General features: G+C 37.7%; 1 protein-coding gene across 1 annotated transcript in view; it reads right to left on the bottom strand.

The window, feature by feature from the left end:
• Window positions 1-17998, bottom strand: part of GPR141 (G protein-coupled receptor 141) — a 42555-nt gene extending 24557 nt beyond the window's left edge. The window contains exon 1 of the mRNA XM_055314705.1: window positions 17885-17998. The gene's annotated coding sequence lies outside the window, so the exon portion shown is untranslated. The remainder of the gene's footprint in view (window positions 1-17884) is intronic.
• Window positions 17999-18297: the final 299 nt, after the last annotated feature.

Below are 18297 nucleotides of genomic sequence, written 5' to 3'. Positions count from 1 at the left end.
GAAAACAGTATGAGATGATAAGGAATATTTCAACAAAAACAAACTATCTGAAAACACTAAGGAATTATTTGGGGCAAGATAATAGTATTATTGTTTTTTTTTAAAGGAGTCCTTTTTAGAAATACATATCAAAATATGTATGGATATTACATCCAGGGTTTTCTTTAAAGTGATTGGGTTGTAGGGTTTAAGGAAAGGAAGAAATCAAACCAGAGTTGTGACTCAAGTCATAGTGGGAGTAGCTAGATAATAGGTACATGGGGTTTCATTGCTCCTTGCTGTGCTGTATATTTCAATTTTTTTCTATAATGACATTTTTAATTGTTAATCTGAAAAGAAAAGAATAAGGGCAGAAAATACCCACCCCCAAGACAAACAATGAAAGATAGATACACTTCTATTTTCTATACTGAAGAGTGAATATGGTTAAATTCAGTGCCTCCAAAGGAAACATTGCCAGTGGAGGGTCCCTCCAAGTGCTCTCACTTTTTCTACTTGAAACCCATCCTTGTGTTACCCTCTGCAGACAGGGCATTGTGAACAAAGAATCCATGCTACGAAACAAGTGCTGAGCGAGTGTTAGTGCAGGCGTGCTGGGCATACAACAGGCACTCAACAACTGTTCACTCAATAAGAAATACCTTAAGTAGAAGGAGAGGCCAGTTGAGTCTGACTCCAACAGACACATTTGAGTCCCTGCTCCTGTGCTCCCTGCTCTCACATTCAATCCCCAAACCTTGATTGCCCTTTGCCCCTAGTTGTCTACCATGCCCATTGGGAGTTACTTGTGATGATCTGATCTATACTGTTGGCAGAAACATCTAGTTTAAGACTGCCCTTTACAGATACTTCTTTTATCTGTGCCTTTAATGAATTGCACTGACAGGGTAAAGTGATCTGTTATCAGTGGTTTTCAAATAAGTGAAAAATGAAATGGTAAGATCTTTTTCACCTATAAAGTTAGTGAAGTAAAATATCATGACAGTCATTAGTGCTGGCAAACATGAGGTGACACTGTTTATTAGAGCTGAAATCGGGATCACGTTTCCAGATGTCCATTTGGCAATTAATGGCTAGATCACAAATAGCAGTTATGCTCTTTAAGGAAGTAATCCCTCTTCTAGGAATTATTAAGAGCAATACTAGCAATATGTATAAAATGTACAGATTAGAGGCAAAGAGACTGTTAATGGTAAGTTAATTATGTTATACACATATGACCTATTAAGCCTCTGAAATAATGCTTAAATAAAATAGAAAATTCATGTGATAGAGAAGACAAGACTGTTTATACACTGATGTCTATATAATCTGAATATGTATATATTGAAAATGGCTCTATCAAATATTTAAGAGTAATTGGTTTGGGCAGTTGGATTATGAATGATTTTCATTTCTTCCTGTTTACTTTTTCAGTGTTTTTTTGTAAAAATTTTTTGTGATTAGAAAAATACTATTTTCATACTCATAAACATTTTTAAACATTAGTTCTAATATTTCTTCCCGCAAAATTGCCTTATACTTCTTCATTGCCTGATGTTAATGACTTTGATGACAGAAACAAAACAACCATTATAGATACACTCAGGATAGGTGCTATTGCTTGTGCATTTAATATAGTTTTCCTTGGCTCAGTTAAAAATATAGTTTAGTAAGAACTCCATCTCAAGGTCACTTGGATGATAAATGAGACACTATCTAGAAAGAATCTGTATAAGCCGTTAAGTTCAGTTTCCTTGGTATGTAAAATGTTGAGAAGGCTTGGGTGAGATACCATCCCTGAACATGACTTGTAGTCTATGAAATGTAAGACTGGTAGCCATTGTTATACTCATTCGAATACACTTCAAGCAAGGCATTTGACCTATGCCATCTTGTTGCAGCTCTCATCCTCTTGCATGAGGAAGTCAATGGTTATGCAAGGAAAGGACCTATTTGCATTGGTTTGGTACCCTGCACATGCCTCCTTGTTCCCCCTTACCAGTTGCCTAAAGTAATCTGCCTTTTCCTGGGAGGAATACATGACTTTCCACACACACTGTTACCCTCAGACATGATATTATTACTCATTTTCCTGGGTCTTGCCAGGTCAAGGTTAGCTTTCTCCACTCCCTGCAAATGGCACCTTCTTTTGTCACCACTGTTAATATTTCTATTAAACTGTGGAGGAAGAAATGTGTCTTCCTAACACAAAAATAAATTTAGGAAGAACAAGTCCTGCTTAATTGAAACACAGACTACTTTGGGCCAGCTTTTTTGCCAACTAACTTGTCAGGAAACAGTTTGAGGGAAATGCTGGCAGGATCAGATACTAGATTCAGATTCAACCATTTTTCCTTATCATGCTTAACATGGCCACTTATAAAATTACATCCTTAAATCTGCTGGGCTGCTATGATGGTTTAAATAAGCTAACCCCCAAATCCAGTGCATCTTAGACATTACATATTATTTAAGAAGTCATACATGCGCCAATGTTCCTTTCAATTTAGGAAATTTCTTTCACATCCAGACACTTCCATCATCCTAGAATTCATACTCTTGTTTTGCAAGGCAGCCCATAGCATTGTTAGACAAAAATAATTGCAGGAGAGTTTTTTATAATATTGTATAGAAGTTTACCTCCCTATAACAACTCCACCATAGTTATAATTCTATTCTTGGGAGTTTTACACTCTCAGTGTTTTGGGGTTTTTTCCCTTCTAAGTGATATTTCTTCATCAACTGACTGACTATTCCTGTATTTTCTCTTTTCTGTCAACTTCTGTACCCTTTTGTCCTTACTTCAGGCAAATAAATACGGTTACCAGCATAGCGTAGAATTATAAGCTTTGGCACTGAAGTCCTGCCTTTATCATTTGCTAGCTGGGCTGTCTTAGGCAAGTTATTTAATTAATATCTCCATACTTCATTTTCCTCATCTGTAAATTGGATTATTATAATGTTGCATATTTCATAAAGTTGTGCTGTTTTCCTTGCATGCAAATAATCTAAATAAAGCAATCAATAGGACTTGGTATAGAGATGGCACTCTATAAATGTTTATCATGAGGGTAATTAAGATGGTATGTTTTATTTCTTCATATGGCCAGACTAAATGGACACTCTGGTTTATCAATGTCCTTATTCCTGGAGGGATAAGCTTGTATAATCAGGAAAACTCAGAATAGGTGGGATGTATACCACTTGATCTGGATATTAGCTATTTGAAACTGAGCAAGTTACTTTATTCCTCTAAGCTTTTATTTCCTCATCCATAAAATGGGAATGATGGGATTATCTGCTTTGCAAGTTGTGAAAATTTAGTAATGATACTACACTAAGGTACTAAATATGTGCAAACGTGGTTCTAAGGGCTGTATTTAGGTACCCTGAGTATGATCATCTTGGCAAGTAGTAGACATTCAATCTCTTCTCATTATTATGAGAGGAGAAGATCTGGAAGGCTCATGGTGCAGCTGTCTGCCTCTAGGATTTTTTTTTTTAATCTCAGGCACAGAGTCTGAGGTTACTCCACCCCCAAGAAACCCCACACGTATCTAACCACATTTCTGACCAGCTCCACTGCCAGATACTTTAACAGGAAGGAGATAAAGGGAAGAAGAGAAAAAGCTTGGGGAAGCATAGAGGAGAAAGAGGAAGAGGGATAGGCCGTGGGAGTGAGAGAGAAGTAGGGAACACATCAGGTGGGTGGTTGCTCTCAGAAGGAAAAGGAGAGGAGAGCCACCAACATGAAAAGGGGTATCTTGTATTTTCCTTCATCCATGCTCATTCATGTGAAAAATTTAAAAAAGAACCCTACATAATCCAAACCACTACTTGCTTTTAAAAATGGCATGAAGAACAAAGAATATGAGCTTTGGTACCACACATATTCTCCTTTTTTTTATAGTTGCATTTTCATGGTATTCAACATTAAACCCTCCATTTGAATACCAGATTCAAAATGTTCCCTTAATTCATTGACTTAGATTCTTTTTTTTTTCTTTGTCCTTGATTTGTGAATTCTTTAGCCCTGCCAGAAATTGAGGGTACTGTAGGGGGAAGAAAATATTTCCACTTCCTCTTGGTGCTAATAGGAATCTGGAGGATCAAGAAAAATTCTCTCCACTGGGAGAACTTAACCTCAAGTCTTCTTGAATCTGGAAAAATGCTTCAAGAAACATTTTGATGTGCAGAGTCACTGATAAGCCTGAGCCCCCTCTATGCTCTGAGTTTTGGAAATTGACCTATGTCAATCCAGTGATTCTCAATATATTGACAAATATGCACCATTTCTGCCCTTCTCTCTATCCTCTAGACTTCCTGGCCAGAGTTTAGAGTTAGATGCTACTAGTAATAAGGGGTTTCCTATGACAATTTGATGGTGAAACTAAAGAGAAGCCATCACCTTTCCTTTGTAGACAGCATTCAGGCCTAGGGCTTCTGGAGAGAGCAGGTAAGTCATTCTGGAGGAGGGTCTCAGGCTTCTGCTGAATCACGCTTCTTGGAGCATAAGCAGCTATAGTTTTCAATGGCAGTTTTCTGAGTTTCCTATTTCCTATTCCTATGCTATATATTTCCTGAAGTTCCCAAAGAAAAAATACAGCAGCTGTCCTGTCTTTACTCTCTCGACTTTCCCAATGGTGTAGCAGCATCTGATCCTCTACATGAAATCCTTCCCTGTTTGGAACACCTGGGGTGGTTTCAGGTTTTTTTCATGGTATTCTTGTTGATGCCAGCTACATAATAGAATTGTCTGGAAAGCTTTTGCAAAACACTGATGCTTGGCTCCCACTTCTGGAGAGGGTCCTAGGCATCCATATTTTTAGAATGCTCTCCAAATATTTCTGAGGGGCACCCGAAGGTTAAAAGCCACTGTGTCAATCTCAAATTGAATTCCCAACCTCAGGCTTTGGTTTCTTTTTTTGTCAGACCCATTTCTTAGTCATTTCAAATCAGCTTTATCAGATCAGAGACCCTGCTCTATCCCTTCCTTCAATATGTTTTCCCAACACAGTGAGGAGAGGCCAGTATAAGCAACTTTCAAAGTGGCGTAGGGTTTCTTGGTGTCTTACAGAAGGTACCCTGCAGAAGCAACTGTCAATGCAAATATAAAAATATAAAGAAATAATACATTAAAAGTAAAAGATTAAAAGGATGACCAGGCAATTTTTAAAATAGCCAAAATTATACTTTTGAAAATGAAAAGTATGCCAATAGAACCAGCATCTCAAAGGACATATTAGATAAAGAAAACAAAAATTGGTGAACCGCGTAATAGATATTAAAAAGTTCCTCAGAATGCAGCACAGAAAGAAAAATATTAAAAGCAAACACACCGTATACCTTTCTTAAGAAGCACTTTGCATATCATTTCTCTTGTAATCCTCACAATAATCCCATTAAGCAGATACTGTTGCTTCCCTGTTTTAGAGATGAGAAAACTGAGGCATAGAGAGGTTAAGTAACTTGCACAAATTTACATACCTAATAAGAGAGCCATTATATTTAAGTAACAGAGCCTGACTTCAGTTACTCAGCAACTATGTTATGTTCTTATCAAGAAAGTAGAAATCATAAAAAAAGAAGAGACATGGATGCTAAATTTGTGTAGAACAGAAGATAGAGCAAAGAAAGGCAGTTTTTTGAGAGATAGTGGCTGAGAATTTTCCAGAATTGATGAAAATTAACAATTATCAGGCTCAGTAAGCTCAAAAAATCTTAAACAGGATGAAGAAAAAAAAAATCCATACTTAAACACAACAAAGTGAAACTGCAGAATAGTAAGGAAAAGAGGCTGCTGACCTTAAAGGCAGTCCAGTAGAGAAGACAAATCACCCAAAAGGAAAATACTTTACACAGACAGTGGCTTCTTATAAGCAGCAGTGGAGGCCAGAGTACAGTAGGATATTATCTTAAAACAAGAATAAAAATAACTATCGAGGTCCAAAGTATACCCAGCAAAATGATCTTTTCAAGAATACGGGCAAAATGAAGACTGTGTACAAATAAAAACTGAAAGAGTGTAACACCAACTTATCTATAAATATGTGGAAGATAATTTTAAGAAAGAAGGAGAGTTATACAAGAAGCACTATCTGAGTCACAAAGGAAAGAAACTGTTAATCAAAGGAACTGTAAATATATGGTGCATCTAAACAGATTTTATATAAAACAACAATAATAATATCTAATTTGCTGGGTTAAAATATAAGACAGAACCAAAATACTGGGCAAAAATATGAAACTTGAGAGGGGGGCAGCCCCAGTGGCCCAGAGGTTTAGTGCTGCCTTCAGCCTGGAGTGTGATCCTGGAGACCCAGGATCGAGTCCCAAGTCAGGCTCCCTGCACAGAGCCTGCTTCTCCCTCTGCCTGTCTCCCTCTCTCTTTCTCTCTCACTCCCTGTCATGAATAAATAAATAAAATCTTTTTTTTTTAAAGAAACTTGGGAGGGGATTTTCTGACAGTGTTTCATGGATCTGTGTATCATTTGAGAGGAAAGAAAGACACTTTAACTTTAGGGCTTTTGAACTAATATGGAAGTTCATATTTCTTTGAAAGCACTAAAAGAATAAAAATGGAATGTATATCTCCCAAACTAGTAAAGAGGAAAATTAAATAAAGAAAAAGCAAGTGCGGGGCACCTGCGTGGCTCAGTGGTTGAACATCTGCATTCGGCTCAGGTTGTGATCCTGGGGTCCTGGGATCAAGTCCTGCATTGGGCTCCCCACAGGGAGCCTGCTTCTCCCTCTGTGTCTCTTATGAATAAATAAATAAAATATTAAAAAAAGAAAAAAGAAAGAAAAAGCAAGTTCAACTGATTCCAAAGAAAAGAGATCAAGGAAGGAAGGAAAGAAGGTCCAGGGAAGGAAAGGTAAAATGAAACCTACAAAAAGGTACACAAGTAGCAATAAATTGAAAGGTAGGAATAGATGCACATTTCAGTAATCATTTAAGTGGAACAAACTCTACAGTTAAAAAGATCATCAGGGCAGCCTGGGTGGCTCAGCGGTTTAAGCGCCCAGGGTGTGATCCTGGAGTCCCGGAATTGAGTCCCACGTCGGGCTCCTTGCATGGAGCCTGCTTCTCCCTCTCTCTCTCTCTCTCTCTCTCTCTCTCTCTCTCTCTCTCTCTCGGTGTCATCATGAATAAATAAATAAAATATTTTTAAAAAATAAAATTAAAAGATCATCAGACTTTATGTTTAAAAATTCATTAGAAGCCCATTATTTAGGACACACCTTAAAGAAAAGAGCCTAGGAAGTTTGAAAGAAAAAAGTAGTAAAAAGCTACACCAGGCAAACACAAACAAACAAACAAAAAGCAGAAAAGAAAGGAAGGAATTGATATGCCCATATCATCATGATTACAAAACAGGCCTGAAGTTCTTTTTTTTTTAATTTTTTTAAAATTTATTTATGATAGTCACAGAGAGAGAGAGAGAGGCAGAGACACAACAGGCAGAGGGAGAAGCAGGCTCCATGCACCGGGAGCCCGATGTGGGACTCGATCCCGGGTCTCCAGGATCGCGCCCTGGGCCAAAGGCAGGCGCCAAACCGCTGCGCCACCGAGGGTTCCCCTGAAGTTCTATATAATGAATGCTATAACAGAAATAGGAGCGCCTGGGTGGCTCCGTCGGTTAAGCATCTGACTCTTGATCTTAGGTCAGGTCTTGATTTTTGGATGGTAAGTTCAAGCCCTGCTGGGCATGGAGAGAAGAAGAAGAAGAAGGAGAAGGAGAAGGAGAAGAAGAAAAGAAGGAGAAGGAGGAGAAGAAGGAGAAGAAGGAGAAGAAGAAGGGGAGAGGGAGGGGGAGGAGGAGGAGAAAAGAAAGAAGAAAGAAGGGGAGGGGGAGGGGGAGAAGAAAGCGGAGGAGGAGGAGAAAGGGTACCGTCTATTGTGAGGGAAAAGGGAGCAGCACCTACGTCTTCTCAAGAGAGGCTGGGAGAAGAATTGAGAGAATTTTTTAAAAAGATTTTATTTATTTATTTGAGAGAAGAGAGAGAAAGGGAATATGGGCCAGGGCATGGGGAAAGGAACAAGCAGACTCCCTGCTTAGTGGAAAGACCGATGCAGGGCTCAATCCAGAACCCTAAAATCATGACCTGAGCTGAAGACAGATGCTTAACCAACTGAGCCACCCAGATGCCTTTCCTCTTTATCTTAAGATTTTATTATTTGAGAGGAGAAAGAGAGAGAGAGAGAGATAATTTAAATGAAGAAAGGAGAAAAACATTTGGCCAGTATTTGTTGAGCAGCTGCCTATTCCTGGCCCTAACCTAGGAGATTTATTTGCATTCTCTCTTTGTAATCCTTATAATAGCTCTCTGCAATAAGAATTATTACCTCCAGGTCAACTAGGTTGCCCAGGCGGCTCTCTATGTGGCTGAGCAGGAAATTGAATTCAATTCTATTAAACCAGAGAAGTCACTGTGTGAAAACTGAGCTGTAAGTATTCACGTGTAGAATTGACAGATAAAATAGAAGATACCCAATTGATCTGAAATCCAGATTAATATTTATGTACAAGTATCCCATGCAATACTTGGGACATATATATTTTTTAAAAAGTATTTGTCACTTATCCAAAATTCAAATTTAACTGGGAGTCCTCTATTTTGGTTTTCTACATCTGGCAACTCTGTGTAGAAGTGAAATGAAAGGGAAGACAGAGGTGTGCTGAGATATAATGGTGCTTAGCAAAAGTCTCCCTTGTGTCACAAAGCAAGGCTCCCCTCCTTTCCTCCTGTGACAACCCACTTAAATGTATGAAAAAATATTTATAGATCATTATTTTCTTAATTGTTATTTAAGGGTGGTTTTAAACTGAGCTTGTGGGAGAGGAAGAACATAGGTTATTCTTCCAAAAGAAAGAATATTATCTAGTGGGCTATATCCATAGAAATATGTAGGAGCTGGGTATAAATTAATGGATAAATTTTATGACTTAATTTTCATGAAAAAGATCATTGTGTGATATTCAATTTTAAATATAAAACCATACAAATACTCATGAAGCCCAATAGGGCTCGATCTCACAACCCATTAGATTATGACCTGAGTCAAAATGATGAGTAGGACACAACCCACTGAACCACCCAGGCACCCCCTTACCTTCTATTTTAAGTGCTAATAGCAAGGACATAACCAACAGCTGCCCAAGAACTTATGTCTATGAGAAAGAGGAATAGAGATGTTTCTAAAATATTCAGAGAGATGGTCTGTGCATCATGGTCAAGGTGCCCATCACTGTTCAATACATACAAGAGAGGCTACCCCAGGGGGAGAGACATAGCTTTATTCCTTTTAGCTAGGTTTTCTTTATAAAAAATCATGAGTCTCTCAGCCTTTGTATACTTCTAAGTGACAAACACATCTGCTATGCCCCACTCCTTGGTCAACTCCAATAAGCCTCAACTTTTGTGTCAGTAAAAGAGATCACATCTAACTCAAATGAGAATGATAAGGATCAAGAGTATTAACAAATGAAAATCCCCAGGACACAGTATTATTCAATAATCATCACCCTTCTTCCCTCCTACTGCCACTGTAGAGGTTATAGTTCTTATAATAAAACAAATTGAAATTATTTCTATTTCATTGTCCCATCTGTCAGTGACATTCAGTAAAAGGCTACAGGGACCACAGGGACCCGTGTAGATGAATAACTCTGGTTTATTACTCATTGCCTGGAGAGAGAACATATAGCATGGGGAACCATGAGGTAACTTAGTAAGATGATGTTGTAGGTTTGAGCCCCACACTGGCTGTAGAGATTACTTCAAAAAAATAAAATCTAAATAAATAAATAGCTTTCAACTTTATTTACAACAGAAAAAAAATCCTTTGCTATATTATCAGAGACTGGCAAAAAAAATTTTTTGTAAAAAAAAATCATAGTAAATATTTTTGGTTTGCAGGTCATATAGTCACTTCCAGGATCACTCAGCCATCCTTGCAGTAGGAAAGCAGCCATAGATCAGACATGGACAGATGCATGTAGCTGTGTTCTAATGAAACTTTACTTATTAAAAAAAAAAACAAACAAAAAAACTGTTTTAATGTAACTGACTGTCACATTCCTTGTTAGTCCTCCAAATTTCACTTACTAAGACTCAGCTGAGAGTCCCAACCTTCTCCGTCTTTACTGACCTTCAGACACACTAAATTACCCCAGCACTCGGAGTCCACATCATGCTCATGGAGTATGGAAGCTGCTAGGGAAAACTCAGGACTTAATAAAATTCGCTTTCCTGACCTGCAGCAGTATCCAGGTGACCTTAATCTTTGATTCTGTTATTAGCACTGTAAAGGAAAAATTATCTAAACCTAGCCTGGAAGAGAGCTTTTTGTGTAATCCACTTCAGTATGTTCTTCTGGGAAGCAATTAGTATTCTTGATAAAAGGCTTTCAATTTTTTCTAATAAGCCTTAATGGGATTAAGACCTGGTAGAGAAAACTAGCTACCTATACATCATTTAGCTAATGACTTTTATTCAATGTTTTTTTTCTTTTTATTCAGTCTTATAAAAATTATCTAACCATTTTTTTTTTCTGTAAATGTCTCTGCCAAGAACAACATCTTAGAATTGGCCTGTTTCAGATCTTCTCAGTGAAGATAGTTTGACATTAAACTTTCAGGTTCTTTTAATTAAATTTTCTGGAAAAATTTAATAATAAAATAAAGATTATTATACCTATCTCCTGCTTATTAGCCATTAAAAAATTTGACAAATATAGATTTCCATAATGACATGATCTTTGCATTTGTTTTACATGGACAAATTGTCTCTTTCCAAATGTATTAATAATGTCTCCTAGACAGAAGGAGTCATAAACATCTTTGAGTATTTCTACATGTCTCTCTACCTATAGTATTATAAAGAGTGAAGTAAGTATAAAAACGTCTGTTTTACTATTAAATTTTTTTTCCTGAAAACAAGAGAACCTAAATTTTTTTTTCTTTAAAGATTTTAGTTATTTATTTCAGAGAGAGAGAGAGAGAGTGCAAGCATGGGCAGGAGGAGGGGCAGAGGGAAAAGCTGACTCCAGCTGAGTAGGTTGCCCAATACAGGGCTCAATCCCAGGACCCCGGGATCATGACCTGAGCTGAAGGAAGATGCTTGACTTACTGAGCCATCCAGGCACCCCAAAACCTAAAAAGTTTTATGTGATATTTGTTTCATGAGAAGAGATCTGGAACAGGCCAACTTAACAATTTTGCTGTTGGTAGAGATGTTTTTAGGATATATTATACATAAAATGGTGTATATAGAGAGAGACTGATGGGGCGTGCAGATTGATGAATGAGAAATTTCTTTTAATTTTTTTAATTGTTGCATATCTTGTCCAAAGCCCAACTAAAGCTTCTCTAAATCAGGCCCTTGCATAGAATAAAGTCTTCGCTAGATATGGTCACTGCTCTGCAAAGAGATTACGACCTAGGGAAAAGAGAAGACCTGCATAATAAAATAATCTAAGGCACTGTGTGATAAATTACATAAGTGCCATTATACAGGTATGAAATAACAAGAAATACATATATTTGTCTCTGCCCTCAGTCCCTGACACAGGATTCCTTAACCCCTTATAAGTCCCTAAGTGATAAGAGTACTAGAAACATCCTTTTTCATGGTGGTGATTCTGGGTGGGCTTGCGGATAGCCTCTCGGTGAGGGCTGTTCTCCAGAATGATCAAATCCCAGTTAGAAACTTGGAATTTTCAGCTCCATCCCCCATCCACAAGAGCATGGCGAGGGCTGGAAATGGAATTAATAATTGATCATGCCAAATGAAGAAGTCTGTAATATCCTAAGAGTAGGGGAGTTGGGGCTTTGGAGAGCTTCCAGGTCAGTGAACATATCCACACTGGGGGGGGGGGTACCCTAACTCAATAAGGACAAGAGCTCCAGTGCTCAGGGCTCCTACCCAGACCTTGCCTTACATATCTCTTCATCTGGCTGTTCATTTGTGTCCTGTATCATATCCTTTAATAAACTGGTCAACATTAAGTATTTCTCTGAGTTCTATGAGATGCTCTAGCAAATTAATCAGACCTGAGGAGGGAATAGTAGAAATCCCATTTGCAGCCAAATCTGACAGAGTTATGGGTATCATAAGGACCTACTACTTGTGATTGGTATCTGAGCAAGCTGGGAACCATTTGGTGGGACTGGGCCTTTAACCTGTGGGGTCTGACCCTATCTCTAGGTAGAGAGTGTCAGACTAAATTAAATTAGAGGCCACCCAGCTGGTGTTATGGATAATTACTTGATGAGGGAGGAGAAGCCTCTATACATTTGGTAACCAGAAGTGTCAGAGGTGAAGCATTGCGTGTTAGTACTGAAGGAGACACCCATAGGAGGGAAAAACACTCATAGGAGAGGAAAGTTTTTCTAATGCACCAAGTGACAGAACAATTCCACCTATCAACATCAACATGTAGTTGCTGTACTGGTTCTGATGACTAGGAGTCCCACAGAGGAAATTGAGGTAGTGGCATTCTAGGCATGGATCACAGTATTAAAAAGAAGATAATGTGTAATGTGAATTTGGGGAAAGGTGAGATGTTGTAATAATTGACACAGGGGAACCAGGTTGGAGTATAGTGGGAGATGATTCACACCAGGTTTTCTCAGACTAGGCCCCAATATTTCCAAGCCAGAAATAGCTGGAAGCCAGAAGAGACAGGCAATTTATTTTTTCATGTGATTCTAACAATAGAAGCAAGAATTTGCCTTACAGAAAAGAGCAGATACTATGAATCCATTTACATTAAGGACTCAGAACAGTCAACTTGAAAGAGGCAAAAAGTAGAATAGTGGTTACCAGGGGTGAGGTAGGGAGTTATTGTCTGGTGGGTACAGAGTTTCAGTTTAGGATGATGAAAAAATTCTAGAAATGGATAGTGGTGATGATTGTATAATAAGGTGGCTATAGTTAATGCCACTGAACTATACACTTAAAAAGAGTTAGAATGGTAAATTTTGTGTGTACTTTACCAAAATAAAAATAAGAAACAGGAAAATAATTTGTTTTTAGGGCAGAGTCTACCTTTAGTCAAGAAAAGATAATTTTGGTGAGCTTTTTAGTAATACAAATAAATGGAAGGTATTGAAGATGCTTCAGACCTAAATGGATCACATTTCTGTTCAACAGGCTTTGCTTTTTAGAGATGATTGTAGTATGAATTTATTATTATCTTTTTTAGAGAGGGAAAGGGGGAGAGGGAGAGAGAAAGAATCTTAAGCAGGCTCCGCGTCCAGCACAGAGCTCCATCTCACTACTCTGAGATCATGATCTAAGCCAAAATCAAGAGACAGACACTTAACCGACAGAGCCACCAAGGTGCCCCTGTACAAACTTATTTTTGAGCGGAGCTTATTATATATATAATATATATTATAAACTTATTATTTAAGCGGAGCTTCACATAGGAAGGGAGAAACCCGAATTTAGGTTGTAGAGGGAAGAAGGGTAGAGCTCTGCCCCAGATTCATGAGTAGCCTCAGTAGCATGGCCACAAACCAGGGCCAAGGAGAGATGGTTCCTGGGGACTTCCAGGAAGAAGTACAGTACTGATGCCTCTACCAGGTGATTCTAATTTGAGACTTTCATTTTCCTCTGTAACTTTTTCAGTTGTCATCAAGCCTTCAATATAGTTCATGGGCCAGCAAACTATAGGCTGTGAACCAGCCATTTGTTTTTATAAATCAAGTTTTGTATTTATGCACTATTTGCTTTTGCATGACACCTGAAGAACTGAGTAGTTGTGACAGAGACTGTATGGCCTCTGAAGCCTAAAATATTTGTTACCTAGTCTAGTCCTTCAAGGAAAATTTTGTCAAAAAAATTTGTCACAGATTCAAGTTAATTGTGTTTGAAGGGAACCAGAGGCACCTTATCCACTTTTTGGAGTGAAACTGACCAGAAAGTTTCAGAGGTGATCTGCAGATAGATCCTGGGGCAGCAGTCAGACGAGAGACACTTGCTGCCTTGGGCTTCCTAAAGCACTTCCTTGAGTGTCTCAGAAATCCTCTGGGAGGGGACTAGGCTTTGTGTCATAACCTAAGCAAGACCTTGGACCTTGAACATATTGGATTATATATTTGAGATCCGGGATGCCTGGTGACTCAGTGGTTAAAGAGCCTGCCTTCAGCTCAGGGAGTGATCCTGGAGTCCTGGGATCGTGTCCCACATCAGGCTCCCTGTGTGGAGCCTGTTTTTCCCTCTGCCTGTGTCTCTGACTCTCTCCCTGTGTCTCTCATGAATAAATAAATAAAATCATATATATGTATATATATATATATGTAGTCACAGTTATGTCCAACATCAAAAAAAGAGAACCAATCTTTGACCTTAGTGACTACTGTTCTTAGGGCATTTTGGGTTCTAAGCCTTTGGTATCTATGGCACAAAATCACCATGATGGTGTCTTCATCTTTTCATTCATTCATTCACTCATTCATTCATTCAAATATATATATATTTGAGATCCCATTTACAAAGGTTTTGGGTTTTGGCCTATATGTGGACTAATCTCAATCCCTAAGGAGATCCAGGAATATGACTTTAGCACAACCTCTAAACGGTTGAACAAATGGTGCTGTTTAATACAGAGTGACACTGCACAAGCAAGCTCTATAATTACAACCCAAAATGAATAGTATGTTGCTGTTTCCCTAACAGCTTTTAGAGGTGGAGGGGGAGTGAAGGCAGGAAAGGAGGTAGGATGTACTTTTTTGAATAAGGACATTTCAGGCATAACTCCAGATACATGTAGGATTATGCAGGCTTTTCATTAACATTTCTTAATTTTTTTTTAAATCTTAAGATTTAAATTTCCCAAGAGAAGTGAATGAATCACAACCCAGCTATTGTAGCGTGAGTTTCTTTTTCAGAAAATGAAATTATTCCTAGATAGAGAAGAGAGGTACTTTTGGATCCAAGTTATTCTCTACCTACCCCATGTAGCTTTGGGGAATTCCCTGAGAATGGTACTCAGATTTTGGCACCATCAATTGGCCAGGCAATGGAAATGAGGCTAAACTTCTTTTTTAGGGAGCATAGTGTGATACTCTAAATTCTGTTAGATCTGACTTTTGGATTGCCCAAGAAAGCCTACCATTTAGGTATAATGCTCCAGCTGATACCACCTCCTACTTGGTCTCAGCAGGAATGGCTTAGATGCTGAGCATGCTGCTATTCCTTCAACAAAACATCACTCTCATATCACCCCATCCCCCAGACTAGGTCACTGGAACATCTATAACACGTGAATTACATTCAGCAAACTTCACTCTTTTTGGAAAACGTGACTTAATCTTCAGGAACTGCAATCTTTAGCTGACCAAGTATTTTGAAATCACAGTTATGTCCAACATCAAAAAGAGAACCAATCTTTGACCTTAGTGACTACTGTTCTTAGGGCATTTTGGATTCTAAGCCTTTGGTATCTATGGCACAAAATCACCAGGATGGTGTCTTCATCTTTTCATTCATTCATTCATTCATTCATTCATTTATATATCCATTCCAGAGATGTTGAGCACTTCCTGTGTGACAAACATTGTTCCCAAATACAAAGATGAAAAAAGTATAGTTCCTGCTCTTAAGGAAATCATATTTTTAGGAAAGAAATTCTGCTTAGGTTAAGTCTGATTATAATGGTCATAACTAATACCATTGTCATCAAAAACAAGATGAGGTAATAAGAATATTTGATTAATAATTTTGACATAATTATACTGTGAATTATGAAGATACTTTGCAAGGTACTATCTCAGAAATGTCTGACTAATTACAGAATTTTTCTCAAAGTTATTACTTTGAAGGATATCATTGATTTGTGCAAATTACAATCTTTAATATATTTTGACATGTTATTTTGGTCATAATATGCTAACATCTATTATAATGTTAACACAGTAGCTTAGACATACTAGGTACTCAGTTAAATAGTTCACTAAATTTCAAATTTGGAGAACATCTTTAGTCATCAGCTAGTTCTATGATCCTTGACCTTAATTGGATTTTGAATCCTTTGAAAATCTGATGAAATATGTGAACTTTTTGTCCTATTGAAGAATAACATGTTTACATACACTCAGATTTTTGTATACAATTTTAGGGGATTGGTGGATCACTCTATGTGTATCATCTATGAACTCCTACATCTTTCATTTTATAATTGATGAAAATTATTACCTATAACAGGGGTTGGAAAATTATGGCCCTGAGGTCACATATAGCTCATCTTCCATTTTTGTACTGCCTGTGAGCTAGATGGCTTTTACATTTTTAAATGGTTTCATATTACCTTCATATTATCTTCAATTTTGCCTGTTGGCCTGCAAAACCTAAAATATTTACTATCCAGTCTTTCACAGAAAAAATTTGCCAAACCTTGGCTTAGAATGGTTAGAAAATATTTTCTAAATCACTCAGCCAATTACAAGAAAATAAAAGACTTGGATTCATACCACCTGATTCCTCCTCTATTGATCTTCCCATTACTCCTGTTGATCAGTTAAAATATTGACTAATTGATTTAAACCCAATAAGAAAGAAAACAAGGAGTAGTAAATCTGGAGTCCCTAATAAAATTTCTTGGATAAATAATTATGCACTTAATTAAGAAGTTGAAATCCAGGAATTAAGTGACCTATCCAAAAGTATATCACATATTTATTAAAGAAGCAATTAGGGGTACCTGGGTGGCTTAGTCAGTTAAACATCTGCCTTCAGCTCAGGTCATGATCTTGAGGTCCTAGGCCCAAGCCCCAAGTCAGGCTCCCTGCTTGGTGGAGAGTGTGCTTCGCCTTCTCCCTCTGCCTCTCCCTCCCACCCATGCTGTCCCTCCCTCCCTCTCAAATAAATAAATAAACAAATAAAATCTTTTTTAAAAAAAGAAGCAATATTAAACTCTCAAATTCAGGTTGTACATTACTGACTTTAAGTTTACATTATATTCTATTTCACATATTTGATGTGCAGTACTTCTTGTAAAAAGGAAATAAAGGTGGAAAAGAAGCTTAATGTAAAATTATCTGAACAGATGTTGTTTTTAACTCTTGTGTTATTTTCAGATTCCTCCTTTCATGTAGTACTACAAAAATAGAATGAAAAGAATTACAATAACCATTATTACACGTTATTTTGAAAATACTTCTTTTACAAATTCCAATACCTGATTACTATTGATTTTTTCTGTTATTAGGGCTGCTAGAATAATTTTAAATCATATGTGAGAATATTACCAGTAATAGAGTTTAAAGACTTTCATAGTGAAAAAAATACCACTTAAAATATAAACATTTCAGTGATATATAAATGCAGTATCAAATGCCCTAAAGAACTCTATGATGGTTTTAGCCAGACTCTCTTTTTTCTTTTGACAGATTCTGAAACCACTTTTGTTCATATTTAACTACTTATAAGAAGTAGGTGTTACCTTCTGTACTACACAGGAAGAACTAGACAATTCTTTCTCTAAAGGAGGAATTGTAATCAGAGTAAATAAGCTTGCTTTTTACAGCAAGGCTGAAGATTTTTCTTTTAAAAAAAGATTTTATTAATTTATTTGAGAGAGAGAGAATATAAGCAGGAGGAGGAGCAGTGAGAGATAGAAAAGCAGACTTCCCACTGAGCAGAGAGCCCAGTGCAGGGCTTGATGGGGGATTCGATCCCAGAATCCTGAGATCATGACCTGAGCAGGGAGCCTGATGCAAGGCTCAATCCCAGGGCCCTGAAATCATGACCTGAAAAAAGGAGATGCTCAACCAGTTGAGCCATCCAGACACCCTGAAGATTCTGAATTAGAGCTTCACTGGCAAGTTTAGCATGCTCTCTTTAAGCATAGCTTTCATTCATGAGCCCTCCACCCCAGGTCTTCTGCACTTACCTGAAAAAGCCAGACTTCTCAGGGAGGTGCAGAGATGGGCCACCTATTTGAGTTCTGTATAGGATTCTTTTCTAATAGTAAGCCCACTGGACACTTCCATGGTCTGCGAGCACGCCAGAGGCCTGGCCAGTTCACTAAAGCAAAAGGAAACCAAAGTGTTATAAGTTCCGCAGTGTCGACAGCAACCACAAAACCTCAAAACTATTTCAAACATACTAGCATTGAAAAATCAACCTCTTAAAATGAAAAGTCCAGGTTGCAAAATGACAGCAAGGCTGATTGTCAAGAAGTACTAAAGTTTTATGGCTACTGCAAAAATGCACTTAAAAAAAATCATTCAGACCAAATTTTGTAGATAATAGGAGAAAAAGTGATATTAGAAAAAACAAAAAGGAGAGATAAACTGTGTACTG

Source organism: Nyctereutes procyonoides, unplaced genomic scaffold, assembly GCF_905146905.1.
Source record: "Nyctereutes procyonoides isolate TBG_1078 unplaced genomic scaffold, NYPRO_anot_genome, whole genome shotgun sequence".
Classification (NCBI taxonomy): Eukaryota; Metazoa; Chordata; class Mammalia; order Carnivora; family Canidae; genus Nyctereutes; species Nyctereutes procyonoides.
This window is presented reverse-complemented; position numbering and strand designations above follow the sequence as displayed.